Below are 26307 nucleotides of genomic sequence, written 5' to 3' on the forward strand. Positions count from 1 at the left end.
GGGGTAGAGCCACTGTGGAGTCAGGCGGCTGGGGGGGGCTAGCCCGTGAAGTGCGCCCTCGCGTCCGCCCCGCCGGCCCTTCAAAGTTACTTTCACTCTCAGCGGGTCCCTGTGTGCCAGCCGCCTCCTATCTGCCTGCTCTTTCCCCTGGCTCAGCCCGGGGGGCTGGGGCCTGGGGCCCGGAGGGGTACGGAGGGGGTTCTGTGAACAGTGGGTCCCCGCTGTCAGGTAGAACAGGATGGGGAGGGGCAGTTGGTTGCTTGGATTTTAGTGGTTGAGCAACCAGTGCCTTACAGGGTTCAGAGGCTAATTGGAAAGGGGAGAGCCAAGGAGGCGGGTTCTCAACAAGGTCCTGCCATATGAGGATATATGGGATTTGATCTAAGTGGCCCGCACGCCCAGGTAGGAAAATCTTGGACTTTACCCTAGTGATGACAGCAAGTCGGAAGGTCCCTTCGGGTGGCCACCCCACATCAAAGGCAGGCCATTCGGAGCGACACAGAGTAATTAGCTTTCCTTTCCTGATTTCTATACCAAGATCATGGCCCCTTGCTCTAACTTCTTTGAAATTACTTGTAAGAAGAGATAGAGGAGTGCTCTGGGTATTACCCATCCTATAATAATTTGTAGTCTCTTCCTGTAAAGGAATGTGGGTTAGAATCCCTGTAAAGGAAATCTGATCTGACTTATTAATGATATCTAGTCGCAGGCGCACTTTGGCAGCCCTGGTCAGAGTTAGCTGCCTGGATCGGGATCGTGCTTGGGCAGCCCAGATCAGAGATAGCCGCTGCCCGCCAAACTGGGGCAGTTCAGATTGCAAGCGCGCACCGGAAGCCCGGGTCAGAGTTAGCCGCTCGGATCGCGATCGCGCTCAGGCAGCTCAGATCACAATCTAGATCAGACGAGAGCCAGGGGACGTCTCCCACCGGTCTCCGCTGGCTGTCCTATAGCGCGTCCGCCAGGACTGCGCCAGCTCCAGTTTCAGACCTCGCGAGTCACAGATTCAGATTCAGAACAGACACAGACAGACAAACGGAGACGAGCCGGCTCACCTATCAGTAGATCGATCTTAGTAGATCACTTGACCAGGGGTCTGGTGGGCTTGGGGAATCCCGGACGAGCCCCCAGATGTTATGCCCAGACCGTTTGTTCCCCAAAGAAGACCACCAGAGTCCAGAGTCAAAGCCAAGCGGCAAGGATCTTTACTGCAAGTTCGAACTTGGTCCCTCCATTCCACAGCGTACAAGAGAGCCCCGAACAATGCGAGGGCTTGCTTTTTATAGCCCAATGTAAACAGGATATGTAAAGTTACAGGGGAACAAGGTAATTCTCTCGGTTACAGCACATTTAGCATTTTTTATTGCTTCCCGCTGTGTCCTTATCGGGGATTTCCTAGGTGGTGTTTTTCTGAAGTTTGAGAGAAATATGGAGGAATGTGTTTGTGCTGGGCTCAGGAAGTTGGGAGATATATGGGGGATGTGCCTCATTCCTTTCAGTTTCAAGGACACTCTCCAAATGGTTGGATCAGATAATGTCACATTCATCAGGAACAGTTTGGATTATGCCCAAGAATTTAGAATCTAACAGAGCCCAGAAGTAAAACAAGAGGCACTGCACACAGAATAGTTACTTAACCAATGATAATAGGGCTTTGCTTCCAAATTCCAGATATTTCTTTTGTGATTCGTCTAACAGAGCTTACTATAGATTCCATAAAGCACTCTGAACCACCACTGAAATTCTAGTTATCATTGCTCTTACTGAGCCCAAAGGGCCAATGTACGTAATCATTTGTACAGGTAGAGAGATATGTCTGTATTAGGTTCCATCTCAAACTTGCAAGTTTTCAAGCCACTTGGCAAATTAATTTAGCTGCAGTCAAACTCTCCAATACTGCCAACAAAATCCAAAGACAGCAACTGAGAGATGTGTCTTCTGTCCTCCTAAGGTAGAGAATTCAAAGCGAGCCTACTGGTTCTTCACTTGAAAAGGGAAATTTATTCCAATATGCTGCAATTCTCAGGATTCTCAGACATTTCACAGAGGTGGTAGATTTTAGTGTATTCATTTTTTTTCTATCTTGCTTCCAATGGAAAACAAGTGTCTCAGCAGGGTGCCTAATGTTCCTAATGTTCCTGCTATTTCCAGTTTCCTACAAATTATCAGCATGATTTTGCCCATTTAATGTAAAAGTGTGATGTCGTGTGATACAATGAATATATTTTAGCATAGATCTCTAGAGACAATTTATCCATGAAACAAGAAAGTAAGGAATACTTCTGCTCCTGTCAGATGAAAGTAAACTTCTGATGTTTCCTGACTGTAAGAATGAATAGGAGAAAAGCATTTGCCAGATCGAAAAGTGCACACCAGGTGCTAGGGCCTTGTGGATTGTGTTATCATCAGTGTTTTACAAATATTTGTTGTTTGAAGCCTCGTTGTGGAAAGGTAATTCTTTTTTCACACCCTGTTGAACTCAGGCACAGCCTGAGCTCAATTCTGTGAGATAACACAGCACATCACAAAGTGTTTTCACAGATAGCTTGTTTCACAGATAACTTGGCACCGTCAAAGTTTCCGAACCTATTGAGGACTTATAAGGAAATATGAATATCCAGGCCTAAAAACTAGAAACAAGCTATCTGTGAAAACGCTTTGTGATGTGCTGTTTTATATCACAGAATTGAACCTGCACTTTGATGAAACAGGTTCCAAACACTCTTTTTGTAGAATCTAAGAAGTGACATTCTGCCAGCATAGGCACACATAAGTACATGCCAGGAGTGACATATTGCCCAGCGCTTTGCTAAATACTTCATGTAATATAGGTACTATAATTATTCCCATTTTACAGAGGAAATACTTGAGGTCCAGAGATGTTAAGTTCTTACTTAACGCAGCTCATCTGAGCAAATAAATGAAATGAAATTCAAATGTACATTTCTTTCAGCTTTTTAGGAATTTTGAGGAAGTTTAGGAAATGTTTGTGCATACTGTTTGTTCATGAACCTTCATTAACACATTTGGAGTGATTTTAAGAGATACAGGAATGAGTTCTGAACAATAAGAATTTTTTACATTTATGCTTCATATATTTAGTGAGCATTCACTTTGTGCCAAGATGTCTAAGGTTTGTGCTGTTGAAGACATAAATGATGTCTCTCTAGGTCAGTCTATACAGACAATTTTATCTTTGTCACACTATGAGTTATTTAAATATGATAATGTTTTTATTTCAGAAGCAGAAAAGCAAACATCACAAAGCTGTGACTTTATAAATTCTACGTGAGGTTTTGATTCAATCCACTTTTTTTTTTTTTTTTTTTTTTTTTTTTTTTGAGACGGAGTCTGGCTGTGTGACCCAGGCTGGAGTGCAGTGGCGCAATCTCTGCTCACTGCAAGCTCCGCCTCCCGGGTTCATGCCATTCTCCTGCCTCAGCCTCCCAAGTAGTAGCTGGTCAATTCTCTTTTTAAAAATTTGTCTCATCTGATAACTCAAGACTTTCCATAAACTAGCAGTAAATAAAACAAATAAATTATTGAGTGTAGGGAATACATTTAGAATATAGAGAAAAGTATCTCTGGAAGGCCATACAAGATATTTTAGTGCTCATAACTTTGCAGGGTTCAATATCAAAGTCGAGAATAAATGCTTGAATTGATGGATACCTCATTTACTCTGATTTGATTAATTCACATTGTATGCCTGTATCAAAATACCTCATAAACCCCTTAAATATATACACCTACTATGTATCCATAAAAACAAACAATTTAAATAAAAAGTCAATGTTCATCTATAGTCATAATACTCCAGCCTCAGCCACAATTTTGCTGAGATTTTTCCACATCAGTAGCAACTTACAAGGATGAACTTTAAATCGATTTCTCTTGGTCAGATTGCCATTTCCCAAACACTTCCTCACTTCTCCATATTTCATAAGATTTATCCAATTTCCATTAGAATAAAAATTTCAATGAATTTGTAAGGTGACATTTCCATTCATATCTTGGCATTTCACTTACCTCTGACATTTAGAAGTTCCTTTGGTAAGAATACATAATAATGTAATGGCTTACATTCTTAATCCAGGAAGGAAGGAAGGGGAAACACTTCACTGGAGTAAATGTCATTACCTTTAGGCTAAAATATGTTATATGGAACATAATTTTGTGGAATCCTGTCATTTTCAAAATGCTTTCCTGTATTTCAGAAACAACAACAAATAAGTGAACTGAGAACTTACCAAGTGGCAGGCACTGTAGGAGGTGCCAACTGCTCATAATAGACCTTCATGTTGCAGCTTCAGCCCATCTTCCCCATCTCGTCTCCCAGGACTCAAACTAGCAAATCTCCTTAGGCTACTGTGAGGAGGATGGATTAAAACGGGGAAAAGGCTGATGCAGAGGGAATTAATTAGGAACCTGTTACAGTATAACTGGGGACAAATTATGACAGTCTGCCTCATTATAGCAGTAGTAAAAATAAATTAAATGGATAGATTCAAGAAATATTTAGGCAATAGATTGACAGCATCAGGTGGTTAATTGACCTTATTGTGAGAGTTTGTGTGAAAGATGGGAATAAGTGAATGTTATCATCTTAAATCTCAGGATTTTGTTTGTTTTTAATGTCAACAAATAGGGAGAAAGGTGTGGGACTCCTTGTTTATCTTTAGGCATCTTTAGGCATAAGATTCAGTTACCTGAAGGATCGTTAAGAGGACATGCTTAGTTAGTATTTAGGTTATAATACAGAAGAGAAATTTTGCTGGATATACAAGTTTGTGAGCAATTAACATGTAATAAAAGTAATGAGATCACCCCAGGGGATCTTTTATATTGATAGTGAGGGAAGCCTAGAAAAGACCCCAGTGCCTATAAAAGTGCCTGGCAGATACATAGTTGTCAATTGATAAGTGCATGAAATAATTAACTAATGAAAGAATGAATAGACATAGAGATATCTCTTTCTGATGAACAGATAGATGTATAAACCAGTAAGATCATTCTATGTGCTATAAATGAAGTACTGTGGAAAGAAGTAATATTAAATGTTTCCTATAATAATTCATTAAATTTTATAATAAATACAATAAATTAGTCATGGCAGATTATTTTCTTATTTTAATCATGATATGATTGAGGCCAAGAAGGGTACTTTTGTAAAGCAGCAAAGGTGCAATTTGTAATGATAGAATCAAGACTATAACCAATTTTCTTTTTTAATATTAAATGAGAATTTATTGAAATAAAGATTATATTTATTTTTTTTTGGAATGCAGAATTCAGAAAAGATAACAGAGGTAGAAGAGGGAAAATTTGCTCTTTGGACTATAATGCAAAATAATGAGAGTCAGAAGGCAGCCCTGCAAATCGAAACCATTTGAAATAAGTGGAAGAAGATACAGAACCACGGTCCTTTCTGCCTTTCTGAAAGCCAGCAGCAGTATCCCTTTTCAAAGTCACCCTAGAGAGGGCCCAGAATGGACTCTTATCCTGCTAGATTTTCAGAGTCCTGGGTCTGTCCCTAGAGAGGGCCCAGAAGGGACTCTTCCCTGCTAAATTTTCAGAGTCCTGGGTCTGTCTCTCATCGGTGCTAAAACAGCAAGATTTGTATTAATCATCCTGTTCCGCAAATGCATAACCTGAGGTTCCTTTCAGACATTCAGGTTGTTGATGGAAATTTTGCTTGGAATTTAAACTGCATAACAAATTGAGGCCCCTTTGCCCTCATAAATCAGAAAACTTCTCTAGAGGGGTTTTAAGTCTCTAAGTTGCATTAATGGGTGTTTTAACATGTCCAAAAGGCAAATATTCTTAATGCAAGTAGTTTCTCTTTTTTCATCTATCAACTAGAAACTCATTCCCATACATTGCTTGTGCATGTGTGTGCTTCTCTCCATCTACTTGAGAAACGTGGGATTAGGTAGAGGGGAGGAGCAATACATTTTTAGTCTAATCAATCTTTCCAGGGATCTCTATGGGGTTCAGTTACATAGGACTTCAGGGCATATTTTCTTCTGATCCACATGGACACTGCATTTTATAAAGAAGAAGAGGGACTGATGTTTTCATCACAATAACTGTCATTCTGAAGTCACTGTGTTTTCAGGATAGAGCACAGGATTGCCTTTCAGGAATCCCAAGAGAGGGAATCTCAAGTGAAAGTAATGGTAAATTCACAATAGACTACTACCAAGGGAATAGAATCTTTTAAATGGAATTCTGTCATCAACACTATTCTGTTCTGGTGTTAATGACAGAATAAAATTCTATTTCCTTGGAACAGAGTAACCAACACTTTCAGATTATCTAGGGGAATATCCGTTGTCTACCACACCCAGATTTCAGGACTTGGAGTTATCTCAGTTTCTTTCCTTTCTAATGAAAATCTCTACACTTGATGCTGCTGTTACTATTCATGGTAGCCCTTGTATTCCCAAGGCCACAGCTTTATTTCAGGCATTTCCAGTGGCCCTGGCTGGAGAAAAGGGGCTCAGATGTAGGGAATCACTCTCAATTATACAGAACTAAATATCATGAGATATTTATTAAGAAATCTTAGTGATGGAGATATTTCTTAAGAACATCAATTTCTTCTACTATCTAGTTATTGGTGCAACCAGCAGGTCTCTGGTTTGTTATTTCATATTCTAGTTTGACTTGCTTTCCAGAAGAAGGGTTTCCTTAAATAAGTGATAAAGGCCAGTTGTCTTAATAGATATATCCTGAGGGTACCTTAATGTAGACTCTTCCAATTTATTCAAGACTATTGTCATTTGATTCCTACTGACAACTTCAAAGCCTAATAGATACAGGGTAAACTGGTAAAACTGAGTTCCTTAGACTGCAAATCAGTGAGCCAAAAACTGAACCTTGGGCTTTCATCTAGGAGTATCCAAATCCCTTGCTGCGAAGACAAGGAACTTCAGACCCAGGCAGTCATAGTTTGAGCTCTCTATTCTCTCTCTCTCTCTCTCTCTCTCTTTATTTATTTATTTATTTATTTATTTTTTATTTTTTTGAGATGAAGTCTCACTCTGTTGCCTAGGCTAGAGTGCAGTGGCATGGTCTCGGCTCACTGCAGCCTTCACCTCCAGGGTTCAAGCAATTCTCCTGCCTCAGCCTCCCGAGTAGCTAGGATTACAGGTGCCTGCTACCATCCCCAGCTAATTGTTTGTATTTTTAGTAGACACGGGATTTCACTATGTTGGCTAGGCTGGTCTTGAACTCCTGACCTCATGATCTGCCTGCCTCGGTCTCCCAAAGCACTGGGATTACAGGTGTGAGCCACCGCGCCCAGACTGAGCTCTCTATTCTCTAATTGGTAGAAAGTTATTTAATCTCTCTGATTCTGAATGTCCTCATTGAACAAATGGATATAATAATACTCACATTTAAAGTTTTATATAATTATTTGTGATAATGTATATGAACTATCTGGTGCATAGTAAATGTTATTGATATCTTAATTGTAATGTTATTATTAATCTATCAAGGATTTGTAGTTATTATTACTACAACTAATATTGTTACTGTTACTACAACTACTATCACTTCTATCACTACAATTACTCTTATAACTACTAATATGACAAGCACCAATTTATTTTTTAGGGTTGTTATGAAAGTGGCTGTATGTAAAGCTCATACATAAGAGCTTGGCACATTGTATGCACTCAATAACTGTTCCTCTTCCTCCAACTGACAAGATATATTCAGATTGATGGAGTTGAAGAAGGATGATGACCTCTATTTGAAAACTGTGAGATCTTAAGGAGATTTTATTTTAATGATTGAAGATGTTCATAGGACTTTTCTTTGAAATTGGCTTTATAATGTGGGAAGGGGCAATAATATTTGTGGTATATTGAAGGGTATGGAAGAGCTACAGGCATCATTTTGTTCAATAATCACAAAAAAACCTGTAAGATATGTTTTGAGCCCACTTAACAAGTAAGTATGGAAGTTGAATAAATTGCCTTTTCTGCTGTTTTATCAATAACTTCTTCTTCAGCGATGTCTAACACTTGCAATTTCAAACATCACTTCTCTAAAGATAACTCTCCAAATCTGAATCTGCAGGTGGGGTGTGGCTTCTGAACTCCATGACTAAACAGTGCTCATTTCTACTAAGAGTCTGACTGTTCTTGAAAAGGGAACATATTTAATACTAAATTCATGGGTTTTCTTACTAACCAATACTTTCCTATTGGGGGAATATAATTATTTGTGATAATGTATATGAACATCTGGTGCATAGTAAATGTTATTGATATCTTAATTGTAATATTATTATTAATCTATCAAGGATTTGTAGTTATTACTATAACTAGTATTGTGACTGTTACTACAACTACTCTCACTTCTATCACTACAATTACTCTTATGATACTAATATGACAAGCACCAATCTATTTTTTAGGGTTGTTATGAAAGTGGCTGTATGTAAAGCTCATACGTAAGAGCTTGGCACATTGTATGCACTCAATAACTGTTCCTCTTCCTCCAAGTGACTAGATATATTCAGATTGATGGGGTTGAAGAAGGACAATGGTGTCTATTGCGCTCAGATTTGAGGACTTGGAGTTACCTTATTTTTCTCCTTTTCTGACAAAAGTCTCTAAACTTGATGCTGCTGCTGATGTTCATGCAAGCCCTTCAATCCCATGGTCCCTGTGTTATTTCAGGCTTCTATCAGCTCATGCCTGAACTAGTACAATAGCATTGTAATAAAATTTTCTATTTCACTTTTTTTCTGTTTTTAGGCTCTACTTTACTGCCAGATTTAGTATTCCTCAACTAGCAGTATGTAAGTTTTCACTCCCTAGTTACAAATTTTGAGGGATTCCTTTAAAATTTAAATCCAAACTTCCTGGCATTCAAGACCATAAGACAATTTTCTCCCAATATATCTTTACAACCTTGTACATAAATGCTACCATAAAAATAAGGCTCAAACAATCCACCTCCAAACACGCTCTACAGGCCAGGTGTGGTGTCTCACACCTGCAATTCCAGCACTTTGGGAGGCTGAGGCAGGATAATTGCTTCAGCCCAAGAGTCAAGACCAGTCTGGACAACATAGTGAGACCCCATCTCTATAAATAACAAAAAAAAATTAGCCAGGCATGGTGTATTGCACCTGTAGTCCCAGCTACTTGGGAGGCTGAGGTGGGAGGACTGCTTGAGTCCAGGAGGTTGAGGCTGAAGTGAGCCATAATCACACCACTGCGCTCCAGCCTGGACACCCAAGCAACAAAGTGAGACCCTGTATCTCTCAAACAAACAAAAACAAAAAACAGAAAGGAAGAAAAAGAAGAAGAAATAAAATAAAAATAAATAAAAATAGACATATAGACATGCTATAGAGTTATTGAGGGCACACAGTATGCCAAGCACATATGTCTAAGCTTTACATAGAGTGTCTTTCATAACAACCCTATAAAATAGATTGACCATAGTTACAGAAGTAGTCATGATAGTAATTGTAGTAGTAGCAGTGATGGCACCGGCCACCTGTCTGGAGCTGCCGCTGCAAAGACAACGGCTGCAGAAGGGGAGGTGCCGCCAGAGCTGCGCACTCAGCAAAGCCAGGGTGGGTGGGAGGCGGGGCGGGGGTAGCTGGGAACAGGCAGGAGACTCGCCCCCTAACGAGTTAAAGGGTGGGGAGCCCCGTGCTTGGGGCACGGCGGCAGAGCTGCCGCCGCAGACCTAGGCATCCCTGTGCTTTCGTGTGGGCCAGGAAGCCCCGACCCACAGGTTCAGAAGTGCCTTCTTGCTCCCATTCCTGGCCTCTGCCTGCTGCCTGTGCCCACTTCAATTTTGGAGCAAAGTTATGGCCAAGCCTAGGTGCTGGTGCAACCTGGCCAGGTGTGCGCATGCTCAGGGAGGCGCTGTTACACCAGCTCCCTGCCTCCCCAGCCCGCTTTGGACTTTGGGCACTGATGAGCTCGGGAGAGTGGCGAGGAAGCGCTGTGGGCTGCTGGGTTGAGGCCTAGAGGCACCCTTCAACACGAACAGCCTGGGTGCTGCGGAGGGCATGTTGATGGCAGCAAGAGGAAGACAGGCTACTGGACAGAAAGGGACGGGTCCTAGTGAAGCCCCACCTTCAAGCCAGGGATGGCTTCAATCCTGGAGGCCCCGCCGTCAGTTCCGGTCGGAGTCTGTGGCCTGGACTGAGCACTTATGGTTCTTTTTCCAGGCCCACCCATGGCCACCCATGGACCAATCAGCATGCACTGCCTCCCTTCTGAACCCATAAAAATCCCCAGACCCAGCCAGACTCACACAGAAGTCAGGAGTACCGGCTGCGAGAGGGAGAAGCCCACTGTGGGTCTCCTCAACTTGTTGGGCCAACCTTCCTGAGGAAAGGAGGGACAACCTGCCTGCAAAAAGGAGCTACCCACTTCGGGTCTCCTGAGAACTGTTCTGCCACTCAATAAAGCTCTTCTCCACCTTGCTCAGCCTCCATTTGTCCGCATACCTCATCTCCCTGGACACAGGACAAGAACTCAGGACCCGCCTGGCGGGACTCAAAGAGCTGTAACACAAACAGGCCTGAAACACGCTCCCTTGCTTGCCACGTTGCAGGTGACGAGAAGGAGAGAAGAGCCGTGTTCCTTTGGGGAGCCCAGACCTAGGGTCTCGCTGAGCCAGGGCTGTGACACTCTCATTGGGGCTCTGTGGTTCCTGGCATCTCCAAGCTTCCAGGAGCCACCGTGTTCCCCTCAACCAAACGGGTGCCTGCAGCAGAATCCACATACAGTACATCTGGTCCAGCTGCAGCCTCATGCAGAGCCATACCTGTGCTGGAGCCTTGAGCTGCCTGCCCCACTGCAGCAGCCGGTATGTCTGGCTGTTGCCGGACACTGCGCTCACTCACCCACACACCCCTTGCCACTCTGCACCTAGCTCTCCCTGGGCAGGCGTGGGATCTGGGCTGGTGGCGGGAGCCAAGCACAGCCTGCCAGGCCAAGTGGGCAGAACAAGCCCAGTGGGCACGAGCAATACTCAGGCGGAAGGTGCCGCCAGTCACAGAGGTTTCTGGCTGATGAAACGACACCTCAAGGATCCCATGACAGCAGTAATAGTAGCTATAGTAGCAGTCATAATAGTAGTTATTGTACTAGCAGACACAGTAGTTGTAACAATAGTTATAGTACTTGTCTTAATAGCAGTGATAGTAGTTACAATAACAGTTAAAATCATTGTAAGAACAGTAACTGAAAATCCTTGATTGACTAACAGTATTACAACTAAGATATTTATAGTACTTACCATGCACCAGTTCACACACATTAATTCTTTGCCTTTTTACCATTTTCCTCCTTTGAGATAATTGTCTCATCTGTCTTTCCTCTTTCTCCTTTAGGCATTTCATCAGTGAAACTATTTCTATCCCTCAAGGGATGTCCCTCCATATCTTTATATCTACCTCTCCTTCATCCTAACTCCACTATTGTGTCTTATCATCATTGTGTTTTGTAAAAGGAAAAAAGAAGACATTCCCTACTTTAAACTTGTCTCCTTGGTATCTAGGACTGACATTCAGACATGGAGCAAGTTGGACTGCACAGGGACCCACCAGTGAGATTGATGCTGTCTGTAAAGAATAGGGATGGCGGCCGGGCGCGGTGGCTCACGCCTGTAATCCCAGCACTGTGGAAGGGCGAGGTGGGCAGATCATGAGGTCAGGAAATCGAGACCATCCTGGCTAACACGGTGAAACCCCATCTCTCCTAAAACAAAAACAAAAACAAGCAAACAAACAAAAAATCACCCGGGAGTGGTGGTGCACCTGTATTCTCAGCTACTCGGGAGGCTGAAGCAGGAGAATCGCTTGAACTCGGAAGGGGGAGGTTGCAGGGAGCCAAGATAGCGGCATTGCACTCCAGCCTGGGTGACACAGTGAGATTCTGTCTCAAAAAAAAAAAAAAAAAAAAAAGGAGTAGGGATGGCTGTGCTGGCCACGCTGTGCCTCCATCCACCTTTCCTGACACTCTACTCTATGCTGGCCACTTGGCATGTTTGACTTTCCATCACTGACTGCCCTGAGCTCACCTACTTTTTTGGTCTGTCATTTTTTTTTTAAATTCGTTTATTTTTTATTATTATTATACTTTAAGTTCTAGGGTACATGTGCATAACGTGCAGGTTTGCTACATATGTATACTTGTGCCATGTTGGTCTGCTGCACCCATCAACTCGTCAGCACCCATCAACTCGTCATTTACATCAGGTATAACTCCCAATGCAATCCCTCCCCCCTCCCCCCTCCCCATGATAGGCCCTGGTGTGTGATGTTCCCCTTCCCGAGTCCAAGTGATCTCATTGTTCAGTTCCCACCTATGAGTGAGAACATGCCGTGTTTGGTTTTCTATTCTTGTGATAGTTTGCTAAGAATGATGGTTTCCAGCTGCATCCATGTCCCTACAAAGGACACAAACTCATCCTTTTTTATGGCTGCATAGTATTCCATGGTGTATATGTGCCACATTTTCTTCATCCAGTCTGTCACTGATGGACATTTGGGTTGATTCCAAGTCTTTGCTATTGTGAATAGTGCCGCAATAAACATACGTGTGCATGTGTCTTTATAGCAGCATGATTTATAATCCTTTGGGTATATACCCAGTAATGGGATGGCTGGGTCATATGGTACATCTAGTTCTAGATCCTTGAGGAATCGCCATACTGTTTTCCAGAATGGTTGAACTAGTTTACAATCCCACCAACAGTGTAAAAGTGTTCCTATTTCCCCACATCCTCTCCAGCACCTGTTGTTTCCTGACTTTTGAATGATTGCCATTCTAACTGGTGTGAGATGGTATCTCATTGTGGTTTTGATTTGCATTTCTCTGATGGCCAGTGATGATGAGCATTTTTTCATGTGTCTGTTGGCTGTATGAATGTCTTCTTTTGAGAAATGTCTGTTTATATCCTTTGCCCACTTTTTGATGGGGTTGTTTGTTTTTTTCTTGTAAATTTGTTTGAGTTCTTTGTAGGTTCTGGATATTAGCCCTTTGTCAGATGAGTAGATTGCAAAAATTTTCTCCCATTCTATAGGTTGCCTGTTCACTCTGATGGTAGTTTCTTTTGCTGTACAGAAGCTCTTTAGTTTAATGAGATCCCATTTGTCAATTTTGGCTTTTGCTGCCGTTGCTTTTGGTGTTTTAGACATGAAGTCTTTGCCCATGCCTATGTCCTGAATGGTACTACCTAGGTTTTCTTCTAGGGTTTTGATGGTATTAGGTCTAACATTTAAGTCTCTAATCCATCTTGAATTAATTTTCGTATAAGGAGTAAGGAAAGGATCCAGTTTCAGCTTTCTACTTACGGCTAGCCAGTTTTCCCAGCACCATTTATTAAACAGGGAATCCTTTCCCCATTTCTTGTTTCTCTCAGGTTTGTCAAAGATCAGATGGCTGTAGATGTGTGGTATTATTTCTGAGGACTCTGTTCTGTTCCATTGGTCTATATCTCTGTTTTGGTACCAGTACCATGCTGTTTTGGTTACTGTAGCCTTGTAGTATAGTTTGAAGTCAGGTAGCGTGATGCCTCCAGCTTTGTTCTTTTGACTTAGGATTGTCTTGGAGATGCGGGCTCTTTTTTGGTTCCATATGAACTTTAAAGCAGTTTTTTCCAATTCTGTGAAGAAACTCATTGGTAGCTTGATGGGGATGGCATTGAATCTATAAATTACCTTGGGCAGTATGGCCATTTTCACGATATTGATTCTTCCTATCCATGAGCATGGTATGTTCTTCCATTTGTTTGTGTCCTCTTTTATTTCACTGAGCAGTGGTTTGTAGTTCTCCTTGAAGAGGTCCTTTACATCCCTTGTAAGTTGGATTGCTAGGTATTTGATTCTCTTTGAAGCAATTGTGAATGGAAGTTCATTCATGACTTGGCTCTCTGTTTGTCTGTTACTGGTGTATAAGAATGCTTGTGATTTTTGCACATTAATTTTGTATCCTGAGACTTTGCTGAAGTTGCTTATCAGCTTAAGGAGATTTTGGGCTGAGACAATGGGGTTTTCTAAATATACAATCATGTCATCTGCAAAGAGGGACAATTTGACTTCTTCTTTTCCTAACAGAATACCCTTGATTTCTTTCTCTTGCCTGATTGCCCTAGCCAGAACTTCCAACACGATGTTGAATAGGAGTGGCGAGAGAGGGCATCCCTGTCTTGTGCCAGTTTTCAAAGGGAATTTTTCCAGTTTTTGCCCATTCAGTATGATATTGGCTGTGGGTTTGTCATAAATAGCTCTTATTATTTTGAGGTACGTTCCATCAATACCAAATTTATTGAGCGTTTTTAGCATGAAGGGCTGTTGAATTTTGTCAAAAGCCTTTTCTGCATCTATTGAGATAATCGTGTGGTTTTTGTCTTTGGTTCTGTTTATATGCTGGATTACGTTTATTGATTTGTGAATGTTGAACCAGCCTTGCATCCCAGGGATGAAGCCCACTTGATCATGGTGGATAAGCTTTTTGATGTGCTGCTGAATCCGGTTTGCCAGTATTTTATTAAGGATTTTTGCATCGATGTTCATCAGGGATATTGGTCTAAAATTCTCTTTTTTTGTTGTGTCTCTGCCAGGCTTTGGTATCAGGATGATGTTGGCCTCATAAAATGAGTTAAGGACGATTCCCTCTTTTTCTATCGATTGGAATAGTTTCAGAAGGAATGGTACCAGCTCCTCCTTGTACCTCTGGTAGAATTCAGCTGTGAATCCATCTGGTCCTGGACTTTTTTTGGTTGGTAGGCTATTAATTATTGCCTCAATTTCAGAGCCTGCTATTGGTCTATTCAGGGATTCAACTTCTTCCTGGTTTAGTCTTGGAAGAGTGTAAGTGTCCAGGAAATTATCCATTTCTTCTAGATTTTATAGTTTATTTGCTTAGAGGTGTTTATAGTATTCTCTGATGGTAGTTTGTATTTCTGTGGGGTCGGTGGTGATATCCCCTTTATCATTTTTTATTGCGTCTATTTGATTCTTCTCTTTTTTCTTCTTTATTAGTCTTGCTAGCAGTCTGTCAATTGGTCTGTCATTTTTCATATGAACAAATCCCTAACAAAATCTTAAATTTTTATGAAGGGATGTAGGAGGGGTATTATCTATGGATTTTGATGGTATTTTTCATATTTGCCATCTTTTCTAATTTAAAAATTAAGACATAATATTCAGAGTAGGAAATCTGTAATGCACAAAGTTATAAAAAATGATCCTTTATGTAATCACACAAAATCCATCTACCTCTAGGACATCATGGTACATACATTTTGATATCTGTCCTTTTAGTTTTATACAATAATTTTTTGTCCATTGTTTATTTTTATTTAGCAAAATAGTGTGAACATCTCAAAAAATACTCATTCTTCAAAAGTGTACATTTTCCAATAGTGTCCAGTGAAACTTTTTATATGTATATTTACAAAGTTCATACAGAATACTGTAATTATTTCCTTGTTTTCAGGCAAAACCCCTTTTACTATTTTTATTATTTATTGATACATAATATTTGCATGTATTTATGGGGCACATGTAAAATGTTGGTACACACATAGAATGTGTAATGACCAAGTCAGGGTATTTAAGATATACATCACCTGGAACATTTACCATTTCTTTGTGTTGAGAACATTTCATATCTTTTCTTCTAGCTATTTTGAAATATAAAACATATTGTTAACTACAGTTAACCTTCTGTGCTGTCAAACACTAGAATTTATTCCTTCTGTCTAACAATGTACTTTTAAATGGATGCATAGATCATAATTTACCCTTATTTTTGGTCATTGAGAGTATATGTGGAGTGTGTACTTATTTAGGACAGAGTGAGGATTAGGGTTAGTAAAGCCCTCTGCCTTCCCTAGTTCTTCATTATCCTGTTTGTACACAAGCATTAGTACATAATGCTTTTCTGTGTCTCATCATTAGCTTTGAAAACTTTGTATGGCAAAGAAAAACCCATCCTTGTGTTTATTCCCAGAACTTGCTTCCTGACAGGTATCTGGGGATGTTCCAGTGTCCCCTTATCCCATCTCCAGGACCTTCCTATTCCCAACTGCCTTTCTCTGATCTTCTCTAGTAGTGATATTTATATGCTGGAAACTGTGCCAAAAGTTTTCTATAACATGCACTATATTTAAAAAAAAAATTCTCACAGCTCTGAGAGACAATTATTATACTTACATTCTCTCATGCCGTCCCCTCTCACCCCTAATCTTAGAGGATGTACCAATTTGCATGCTGGTTTAGAGAGAAGCAGACGGCTATGTGTTTGAGTCTAAGCCTGGAAACTGTTTGCCTTGGAAGACTTTCACTGAATGTGCTAAGGAGAGGAACCCCTCTGCAGACATACACAGGCGTTCTGCAGTTTCCCACTTTCTGGTGCAGCTCTGGCCTTTTAGGGCTTTAAGGGCTTTGGCTAAGGTGAGAAGAATCTGTCATTTCTTCCCGAGGCTCAGAACGGGCAATTATAAATTGTTCTTGACAAGTTTAAACAGGTCAAAGGAGCTTTTCTCAGATTTCGGGAATCGCTAAATGATTTTTTTAATACAAATCTTTTTTTTTTTTTTTTTTTTTTTTTTAATGATACAACATTATACTCACAGTTCTTGCTTTTTAGGGCTCTGTTTGCATTGGATATTTTTTCCTGTTTTGAATATCCAAAGCTGGAAAGTTTGAGGTTTGTATTCTGCCAGGGCACTCTGAGTAGAACTTGAAAGTTTGGCTTGAGAGAGCTAACATCGCCTTGATAGTTTTCACCCAGTTATTCTACAAACGATTATTTCGAAAAGAGGATTTCAAGATCCCTCAAATGTAGAGTCACCAGATAAGATACAGATGCCCAGTACAATTCCAATTACAGATAGACAACAAATCATTTTTAGTATTTATGTAAGGATGACTCATGTCAGTTGGGATACACTTATGCTAGAAAATTGTTATTTATCTATATTTTTTATTTGCTAAATTCTGCAAACTTATCCAAGTGTTTATAATTAACTGCACTGGTGAAAACACCAAATAATGAAAGTGGCCTAATATTTCCTGAGGACTGTGTTAATATAATTTCATGTAATCTTTCTAACAATACAATGATATACACATAATTAATTCTATGCAACAGAAAAGAGAATTGAGCTTCAGGGAGTTTTAAAATTTTGGCCCAAATCACACTATTGGTGAGTAGCAGATCTGTGAGTTAAAGACAGGTCATCTGACTCCAAAACCCACCTTCATTCCAACTCGCCTAAGGTGTTTAAAATGTGTTAGGAACACTGAGCAGCCCTTGCTTCCCCATGAAGCAAGCAAATACCTAGAAAGCTGACCTGAAGTGCCTGGGGCCCATATTTCAGGTTCACAATGTAATTCTAGTGCTTGGCATTCAATGCAGACACACACATCATCATTCTAATTAAGCAACTGTCTTAATTATCAGGTTCTCCAGGGAGGCTGCTCTGCCAAGTCTGGTATTTCATGAATAGATCTGAAAACAGACATTATCTCTTCTCCCAGTGAAGAGAGAGTGATGAAGGCTCAGGACAAAAGGAGGCAGTGGGATGATGCCACCAAGGGACCATTCTGAAGAGCCATCAGCAAAAAGCAGCCACACCTGCTTACACAGCTCTGAGAAAAATGATCTGAGCCCTGACATGGAACTTAGATGCAATAAAGTCCATTGTATTGAGCCTTCTCTGGCACTCCTCCCAAAACAGAGAGGCAACAGTTCTGTTATGTTTTGTTTGGTTTGGTCTCTCTCATCTCATCAATGAGCTTTTTTAAAAAGAAGAATTCGGTACTTTCTTTAAAGGTGGTACCATTGGCTTTTACTCTAGTCTGTTTTTTCCTTCCTAAGGGAGGAGCATCCTTCTTGTTAACACAGGACCCCAAACTATCTGATCAGAAAGAAAATAATTCAATCTGCTGTTTGAATTGACTTACAGCAGCATCTTAAATTTTAATTGGCCCCCTGCCTAAAACAACCCCAAATTGTATGTCTTCCACACACCTCTCACCACCACCATCACCACTGCCCCTACAACCACTCTAAGCATAGCACACATGGTGAACATACCATGATATTGAATGCTATTCTCACTTTTCCTTCTCTTAATCTGATCTTACTCAGGTTCTGAAAGTGGACGCTGAAAACTATTTTTTTTTTTTTTTTGAGATGGAGTTTCACTCTTGTTGCTCAGGCTGGAGTATAGTGGTGTAATCTCGGCTCACTGCAACCTCTGCTTCCCGGGTTCAAGCAATTCTCCTGCCTCAGCTTCCCAAGTAGCTGGGATTACAGGTGTGCACCACCGTGCCCGACTAATTTTGTATTTTTAGTAGAGACAGAGTTTCTCCATGTTGGTCAGGCTGGACTTGAACTCCCGACTTCAGGTGATCCGCCTGCCTTGGCCTCCCAAAGTGCTGCGATTACAGGCATGAGCCACCACGCCTGGCCACCACACTGAAAACATTTTAAAGGAGAAATAGATTGCCAATTATCCATAAAGATGAGAATTATCTGGCAACCTTTTGGTTAGATGCAGACTATAGAGCTAACAAAAACAAACACGATGAGCACTAGATATCTGCCAGGCATTGTTCAGAGCCCCTTTTTGTCTCAGTTGATCCTTGCTGTAGATCAGGAATCAACAAACTAAGCTTTCACCACTTGTCAGGTGTAAAGCCATGTCAGTCTGACTCCCAATGCCACACTGTTAGCCACTCTCCCACACTGCCTGCTCCAACTATTTCAAGAAGGAGAATGTTTTCCAGTTAATAGATTAAGTTAATAGTTAAAAACTGAGGGAATCCCTTTGTTTTTTAGCTTTTATTATTAACCAAAACTTGAAAATATATATCTTCCCCCAATGATATCTCTATTTAGAATATTAGAATGGATATTTGGTACTTAGCCTTCTATTTTCCTGGATGAGTAATATTTTGAGGCCTGTGCAGTTGTTTAAGCTACCGATCATTCTGTCTCATACCAAGAGGGAGTTTCTATGCTCTTCCATGTTGGGCTGGCCTTGAAAGTTTATTTTAATATGGTATTAGCATCCATCGTCACCACTAATTGCTATTTACTAAGAAAGCACACAGCGCCTGCCCTGTACATCAGAGACACACTTGATAGAGCTTACTCTTCACTAGGAAGCAGGAGGCAAAAATATGAATTAGCTTCTTTTTATGCATGTGAAGATGCTTGTCTGTCTTTAGTACTTCCCAGGAACACTGCCAATGAGGAATGCTCTGGAATTCTAATCTATTAGCACTAAATAACATAATAAAGCTGACATGAACACGAATGACAGGATGTAGTTTACACATCCTGGTATTAATGTCAAGAGCCTGAGCATGAAAGCGAAGGATTAACAATTTCTTCTTTGGGAATCTTGTTCCATCACTCTCTGTGCAAACGTTCACCTGTAGAAAATTGAGATTTGGAATTAGGCTTTAGGAGTCACTGAAGGGTGATCAGTAGAGGACAAAATGCCTTCCCTTGAGAAAGTCCTGGAAACTCCGAGCTCAATCTCTGCTCTTGATCACCTTGCTCTCTTGGTTGGTTGGTTGCTTGCTTTCCCCCTTAATAATTCTGAGGTTCTGACTTTTTCACATTGCACATGTTTATCTTGCAAAAAAAAAAAAAAAAAAATGCATGCATACCTGTACTTATAAAACACATTTATTGGGGAGTTGTCATCTATTTAGTAGAATAATTAATTTTTCTAAACACCCTGACTGAATTCTTTTGAGCCATGAAAAAGAGTATCAGACTCAATATGGGGAAATAAAGATCTTTGGCTCAAAGATCTTTGGCTACTTCTTGGGGATTCTGAGGCTTCTTTTCATGAACTTGTGATACCATGCATGATGCATAGAAGCATACACATCCACAACAGGCAGACACCATCCTGCTCCATCCTTCCATGACAATCGTGATATAGTCAAAACTTACAGAGGACTTACTATGGCTATGCATGTGTTAAGCAATTTGCTCGAATCATCCATCGCCAGTGAGACCACAGATGGTCTCTGAGGTGCCTCAGAAACATAACCAGCTTCTCTTATGCACTGACCCGATAACTCATTTCTGTTTGATTGTGCTGTATGTAACATAAGCATTAGGAAGTTGGAAAAAATATCTTTATTTGTCCCACAGAAGTGAAGAAATTCATAAGATTATGGTCTCCAGAGCCGGAAGACTTGGGATCAAGTTGCAACGCCAGCAATTACTAGCTGGGTGACTTTGGGCAAGTAATTTAACTTCTTTGTGCCTTCCATTCTACATGAATAAAATGGGAAAATGAATGTTTTTGAGAATAAAATGAATTAACAGATGTGACATGCTAAGAACAGTGTCATTAGTGAATTAAGTTTAGCCAATAACAACCACAAGTTAAAGTTTAGTAAAGAACTTTAAACCAGATGGGAATTCTTGATTTTACTATCATACTCTCATTACATTTCTGGAATAATCTCTACTTGATCATTAAGTATTATTTTAAAATGCTCTACAGGAATCTGTTTATTAATATTAATGTTAATAAACAAATATGTTAATATTACATATTTTATGATATTCTGTGAAATGATACTGATATTATTCCTAAAAAAAGATAGGGCCTGCTTATTAGTCTGTTCTCACACTGCTATAAAGATAATACTTGAGACTGGGTACGATTCAAGATGAGATTTGGGTGGAGACACAAAGCCTAACCATATCAGTCTGTAGTTTTCTGTGTAACATTTATCAAGCTTTAGTAAAATTAAATGCTTATTTCGTATGAAATATCTGGAAAATTTTTCTGTTCATCTTCACTATAGAATAATTTAAATAACATTGTAATTATCTATTCTTTAAATGGTGATATAATTCCCCTAGTGATACTTTCCCCAGGGCAGTTCGTTTTTTTTTTTTTTTTTTTTTTTAAACAACTTTTATTTGTTCCTTCTACAGAAAGTGGACTTATATTTTATAGTCCCTCTGGACTAAGCTTTAGTAATTTCCCTAAAAATTTTCCATTTCATCAAGATTTTCAGATGTATTTACGTAAAGTTGAGTAGTACCATTCTTGTGACTTTTTAAATTTCTCTTCCTTCTGTTGTTACTTCCCCCATGTTTTTATTTTATGTGTTTACATTTTCTTTTCTTATGTCTTGATTAGTTGATAATCTATGAAAAATTGGCTTTCAGATTGACTAGTTTTACTTCTTTTTAAGACTGATTTTTAACTTTTTAATTTCTTAATTTATCTTTGTCCTTTCTGTCTTCCTTATGTTCATCTTGCTGTCTTTATCTAACTTCTTGCATCATATACTAAGTCTTAGTGTTTAAAGATAAGAATAGCAAAACTTTTGAGTTTTCTTTTGATTTTAGTTGTATCCCATGTTCTGTTTTGATTTTTATAATTGTCTGCATAAGCTGAGGTTATACACTATATTTTCTTTGTACTAAGAATTCATTAAGAAATAATTTATCAATCTCCAAGGTGGTGGATTATTTGTTTTTTATTACAATTAATAGTCATTGAATTATAATAATATAATGCTGTCTGCATATTTATTATTTAGAATTTATTGTGGTTTACTTGGTGACTTAATTAATACACAACCAGATTTTGAGTGTGATCTGTCAGCAAGGTATGTTCTCTCTTATTATACAAAGCATGATTAATATCAATCAGGTGTACTTTTTAAATTAGGGTATTTAGATATTCTATACCTTTGCTTATTTTTTGTTCATTTTATCATGAAATACAGATGAATTCAATTATCTTGCTAACATTAATGTTTCTTTAGATAGCAACTATTAGTCTTGCTATGAGCAATAATAAATTTTCTGTTTATTATCTCCAGATTTTAGTCCATAATTTTATCTTTCTTTGGTTTTACTTTGTACACCTAAATATACTTACTTTTCTATTACATGTTCTATCAGCATGTAATAAATAAATGACTTCTAGCCCAGCTATGATTAATGAAGCAATCAGTGAACTTACTTTACCTCTAATCTTTCTTCTCTTCCCAATCTGTGTTGTTGGATCATTTCTATTACACATTGTCAAGGCATTGGAAGTGTGCATTATGCTTTCTCACTCTCATATGCACTTCTCTTTTAGTCTTTCTCAATCAGAATGGATTGAATATATTAACCAGCTCCAATTCTTTTGCTCTTATCTCCTCAGTCATTCCTTGGTTCATTGAAGTTTTGTTTTCTATTAATTTCATCAAGAAGGCATAATGGGTACATACTTGCTGGACATTCCATGTTCAAAATTGCCAGCTAAGAAAGCTTAACTTGATATAAAATCCTTGTCTTACACTTTCTTTCCTTAAAGATTTTGTAGATTGTGTTCCAGTTTTCTGTCAATGAATATTGCTTAGGATAAATCTGAACTCAGTTTGATTTTTGTTTCCTCTTACGTGTGACTTGACCTTTCACCTTGTTTACCAGAGAAATTCTTCCTTTTATTGTAAAAAACTACCAATGTCAACTATATCTTCTAGTATTAACTATTAACTACTCCCCGGTGTATTTTGTGTCTATTCAATATGTAGGTTCATAGTATTTATGTGGCAGGAAGTATTTTTGAATTATATATTTAAGAGTTAGTCTTATTCAGTTTGGCTTTTTTCTTCAAGGACTTTAATATTATGCGTGTTAGACATTCTTTGTCTATATTGTATAGTTTATTATTTTCTTTCCAAACCTTTTAGACTTTTTATTTTCCTTCTTATGTTTGATTTCTTCTTTCTATCTTCTGTGCCTTTACTGTGACTTTCTCTGTGTTTATCCTATCTTGGTGCCTTTCAACGATATCTTCATTTCTGTATTGGTTTTATTTTCACTTTTATTTTTTCTCTGAAATTTGCCAGTTCACCTTTCATATCCTTCTGCTAAATTTATTATCTCTTCTCTGAATTCTTGCATTTTGGCTTCATAGTGTTCCTCATAGAAGTAATTAACTATTCTTTGAGATTTTAAACTTTGCATCAAACATACTTGGTCACAATTTTTATCAATTCCATGGCAAGTGCATGTATTTGAGGTCTAAGAACTAAATTTGTCTCCTAGTTTCACTAAACACAATGTACTATGTTATATATATATACATATATATATATATATCTTTTAGATGACTTCTAGGAGGAAAAGAAAAAGTTCTGATTAAACAGCCATATTCATGCTGGACACCTACACTTTGAATTTCTTGCACTCCAAGATTCTAACTGTTGACCAGTTATCAGTTGACATTCTATAAATGTTTGATGAGTAGCTGAATGGCTGAAAAGATTAGTGCCAACTAAAGAATTACTAAAGTCCTGAATGTGATGTTTGGTTATGTCTGTAATTTATAGAATTTTCCCTATTATTTTAAATGCAAACATTTCATGGAAGTATATTTGAATACAAAATATTCTAAAATTACTAATCTGGCATTTTAAAAATCCCCTGCTGAATTTCTTAGAAACAAATATAAATAATACTTTCTCTAGGTCATTTCATATATTTATTTTTTCTTTCATGTTCTAATTTTGTTGAGACAAAAGGAGGGATTTTTCTTTCAACCAAAATAATCAGAAATCTTATCAGTTTAGTAATTAGGGATTGAAATAAAAGCTAGCGAAGTAAGGCTGCTTTGCAAGGTCTGATAGTATACAGTAGTTTAATGTTTATTTATCTGGCATCATGTCCTCTCTATAAGAGAATGTGTTGGAAGATTAAGTACAAATAGTTTTTTGCTTGACATGCTATATTTCGTCATGCTGCTAATTAGCACAAATACTTACTCCAAGAAGTGAGATCATTACTTTCTCTGGTAGTAACTGAGAGGTTCTTTGTGTTGGAGAAAAAGCCCAGGTGTCCAGCTTGAAATAGCAATTACCACCCAGGTGTCTATCCTAGTAACAACAAAATACTTTAGCTCAAAATCCAAGAAGAAGAATGGAACCACTTCATTCTTTCTATGTTGGATGGCACTCACGAATATGTATTAGTAAATAAAATAGTTAGCTCCTGCTGTATAAAAAACTACCTCAAAATTTAGCAGCTTAAAACAACAAGCATTTATTATCTCACATGGTTTCTGAGAGTCAGAAATCTGGGAGCAGCTTAGCTGCGTGGCTCTAGCTCTGGACCTCTTGTGAGGTTTTACTCAAGCTGTTGCCTGGGGTACAGTCACCTGAAGGCTTAGCTGAGACTGGAGGATCTTGTTGCAACCTCCCTCATCTGGCCGTTGGCAGGAGGCCTCAGTTTCTCACCATGTGGGCCGCTCCGTAGGACTGCTTGCAACAAGGCAGCTGGTTTCTATCAAGGTGAACTATGAGAGAGAAAGAGATAAAAATTGAATGTCTTTTATAGCATAATACCATCCTTTCTACTATATCCTGTTGGTCACATTGACCAACCTTGGCACAATGCAGGAAGGAACTACGAAGAGTGTGAATACAGGAGGTGGAGATTATTGGGGGCCATCTAGGAAACCGATAATCACCAGGTACTAAAGTTGTTCCAGGAAGTACACCAGGCATAGATAATACATGTATGAATAGAACAATTTATTTATTCCTTTTATTAGGCTTGTGATCAATAGAACGTGTATTTAATATCTACTATATACCAGCATCTGTGTTATACAAACTGTATTCTAAAGTAAATAAGACATAAGCTTATCCTTATATTCTGGTGGGAGAGATAAATATGTCAGTAAATAGACATGATGTTCCACTCTAACATTAAAGAGATGACATTAAGTACTGTAAGGGTATTTTGGAGAGAGGTTGCATAGAGAATATGCAAAGTTGAGCAATTGTTCCGAAGTGCATTTGAGTAGGCTAGACAGAGCGATTAGCATTGAAAGCTACAGCCATCCAGCATTTTAGAAGAATGAAATAGCATGCATATAGATTTACTTTTGCAAATACGGGTGCAACAGTGTCTCTTGCCCTATGTGCTCTTCTTCAACGTGACCTGGACATTTTCCCATCTAGATGTGGGGTCTATTTCTCTGTGCTCTTAAATCTGAAGGTCTCTGGAACTGCTTTCACTAATAGACTATCGTAGAAGTGTTGCCATGCCTTTTTCTCTTATAGCCTTTAACTAGCTGGGCAGCTTCTACTGCCTGACTCTTGGAATCTAGCTTCCATGTAAAAAGCGAGACTTCTTTTAGATACTCTTGCTGCAAGAAGGTAAGCCAAGTGAAGAAAGCGTGGAGGATGAGAAGCCACATGAAGAGAGAGAGAGAGGTCAAGAAGCTCTAAGGCACCATGTGTGAGTAAAGAAGCTATTTTGCAGAAGATTCTTCCACCCCAGCTGATGCAATATCAATCAGAAATGACCCCCCTTTGGAACCATTTCTACATTTTACCCCAAAAAATCATTAGCAAAATAAAAATGATTGCTTTTAGCTATTAAATTTTGGGGTAGCCAGTTGTCCTGCAAGAGATAACTGAAATAATGAGCATGTCACATTACATAATCAGTAAACCATATAATGGAGCTAGCCTAAATTACAGACTGGGGCAGGCCAGCATGAAGCTGGCACAGAATTCAATGAAAAACAAAACATACTTGCTGTGTTCTGCCAAATGCTGTTAGGAAAGAGGTGGACACTCTCAACTCTTCTGCATGGCAGAGTGGCATAATGAGATTTGTGATTAGAGATGATCACACTGGGAGAAATTCAGAAGATAAGTGACATAGTGGAAGGACTTGAGGAAAGCAGCACCATTCTTCTATTATTATTATCTTTAAGTTCTGGGATACACGTGCAGAACGTGCGGGCTTGTTAGTTAGGTATATATGTGCCATAGTGGTTTGCTGTACCCATCAACCCGTCATCTAGGTTTTAAGCCCCGCAGGCATTAGGTATTTTTTCTAATGCTCTCCCTCTCCTTGCTCCCAACCCCCTGACAGGCCCCAGTGTGTGATGTTCCCCTCCCTGTGTCCATGTGTTCTCATTGTTCAACTCCCACTTATGAGTGAGAACATGCAGACGCAGCACCATTCTTATACATGCTCTTGAAATTGACCATACAAGGATGATGAAGGCAGACAGTGGAAGAGTCACAGCATGGAGAGGAGCAACACACTTGGAAACCATTAATAATTAGAATCACGGAGGTTTGATTCGGAGAAAGGAGTGAGACAATAGTTGTTGCAGATGATTCTACAATGCTTTGCAATTGTCTAAGACAGCAAACACAGGAGAAAGAGTAGCTATAGTGGGGCAAAGGTGGCTAATGAGTCAGTTTCAAATGTGTTGAATCTGAGGTGCCTATGGGATTTT

The sequence above is a fragment of the Papio anubis genome, chromosome 7, assembly GCF_008728515.1.
Source record: "Papio anubis isolate 15944 chromosome 7, Panubis1.0, whole genome shotgun sequence".
NCBI classification, from domain to species: Eukaryota; Metazoa; Chordata; class Mammalia; order Primates; family Cercopithecidae; genus Papio; species Papio anubis.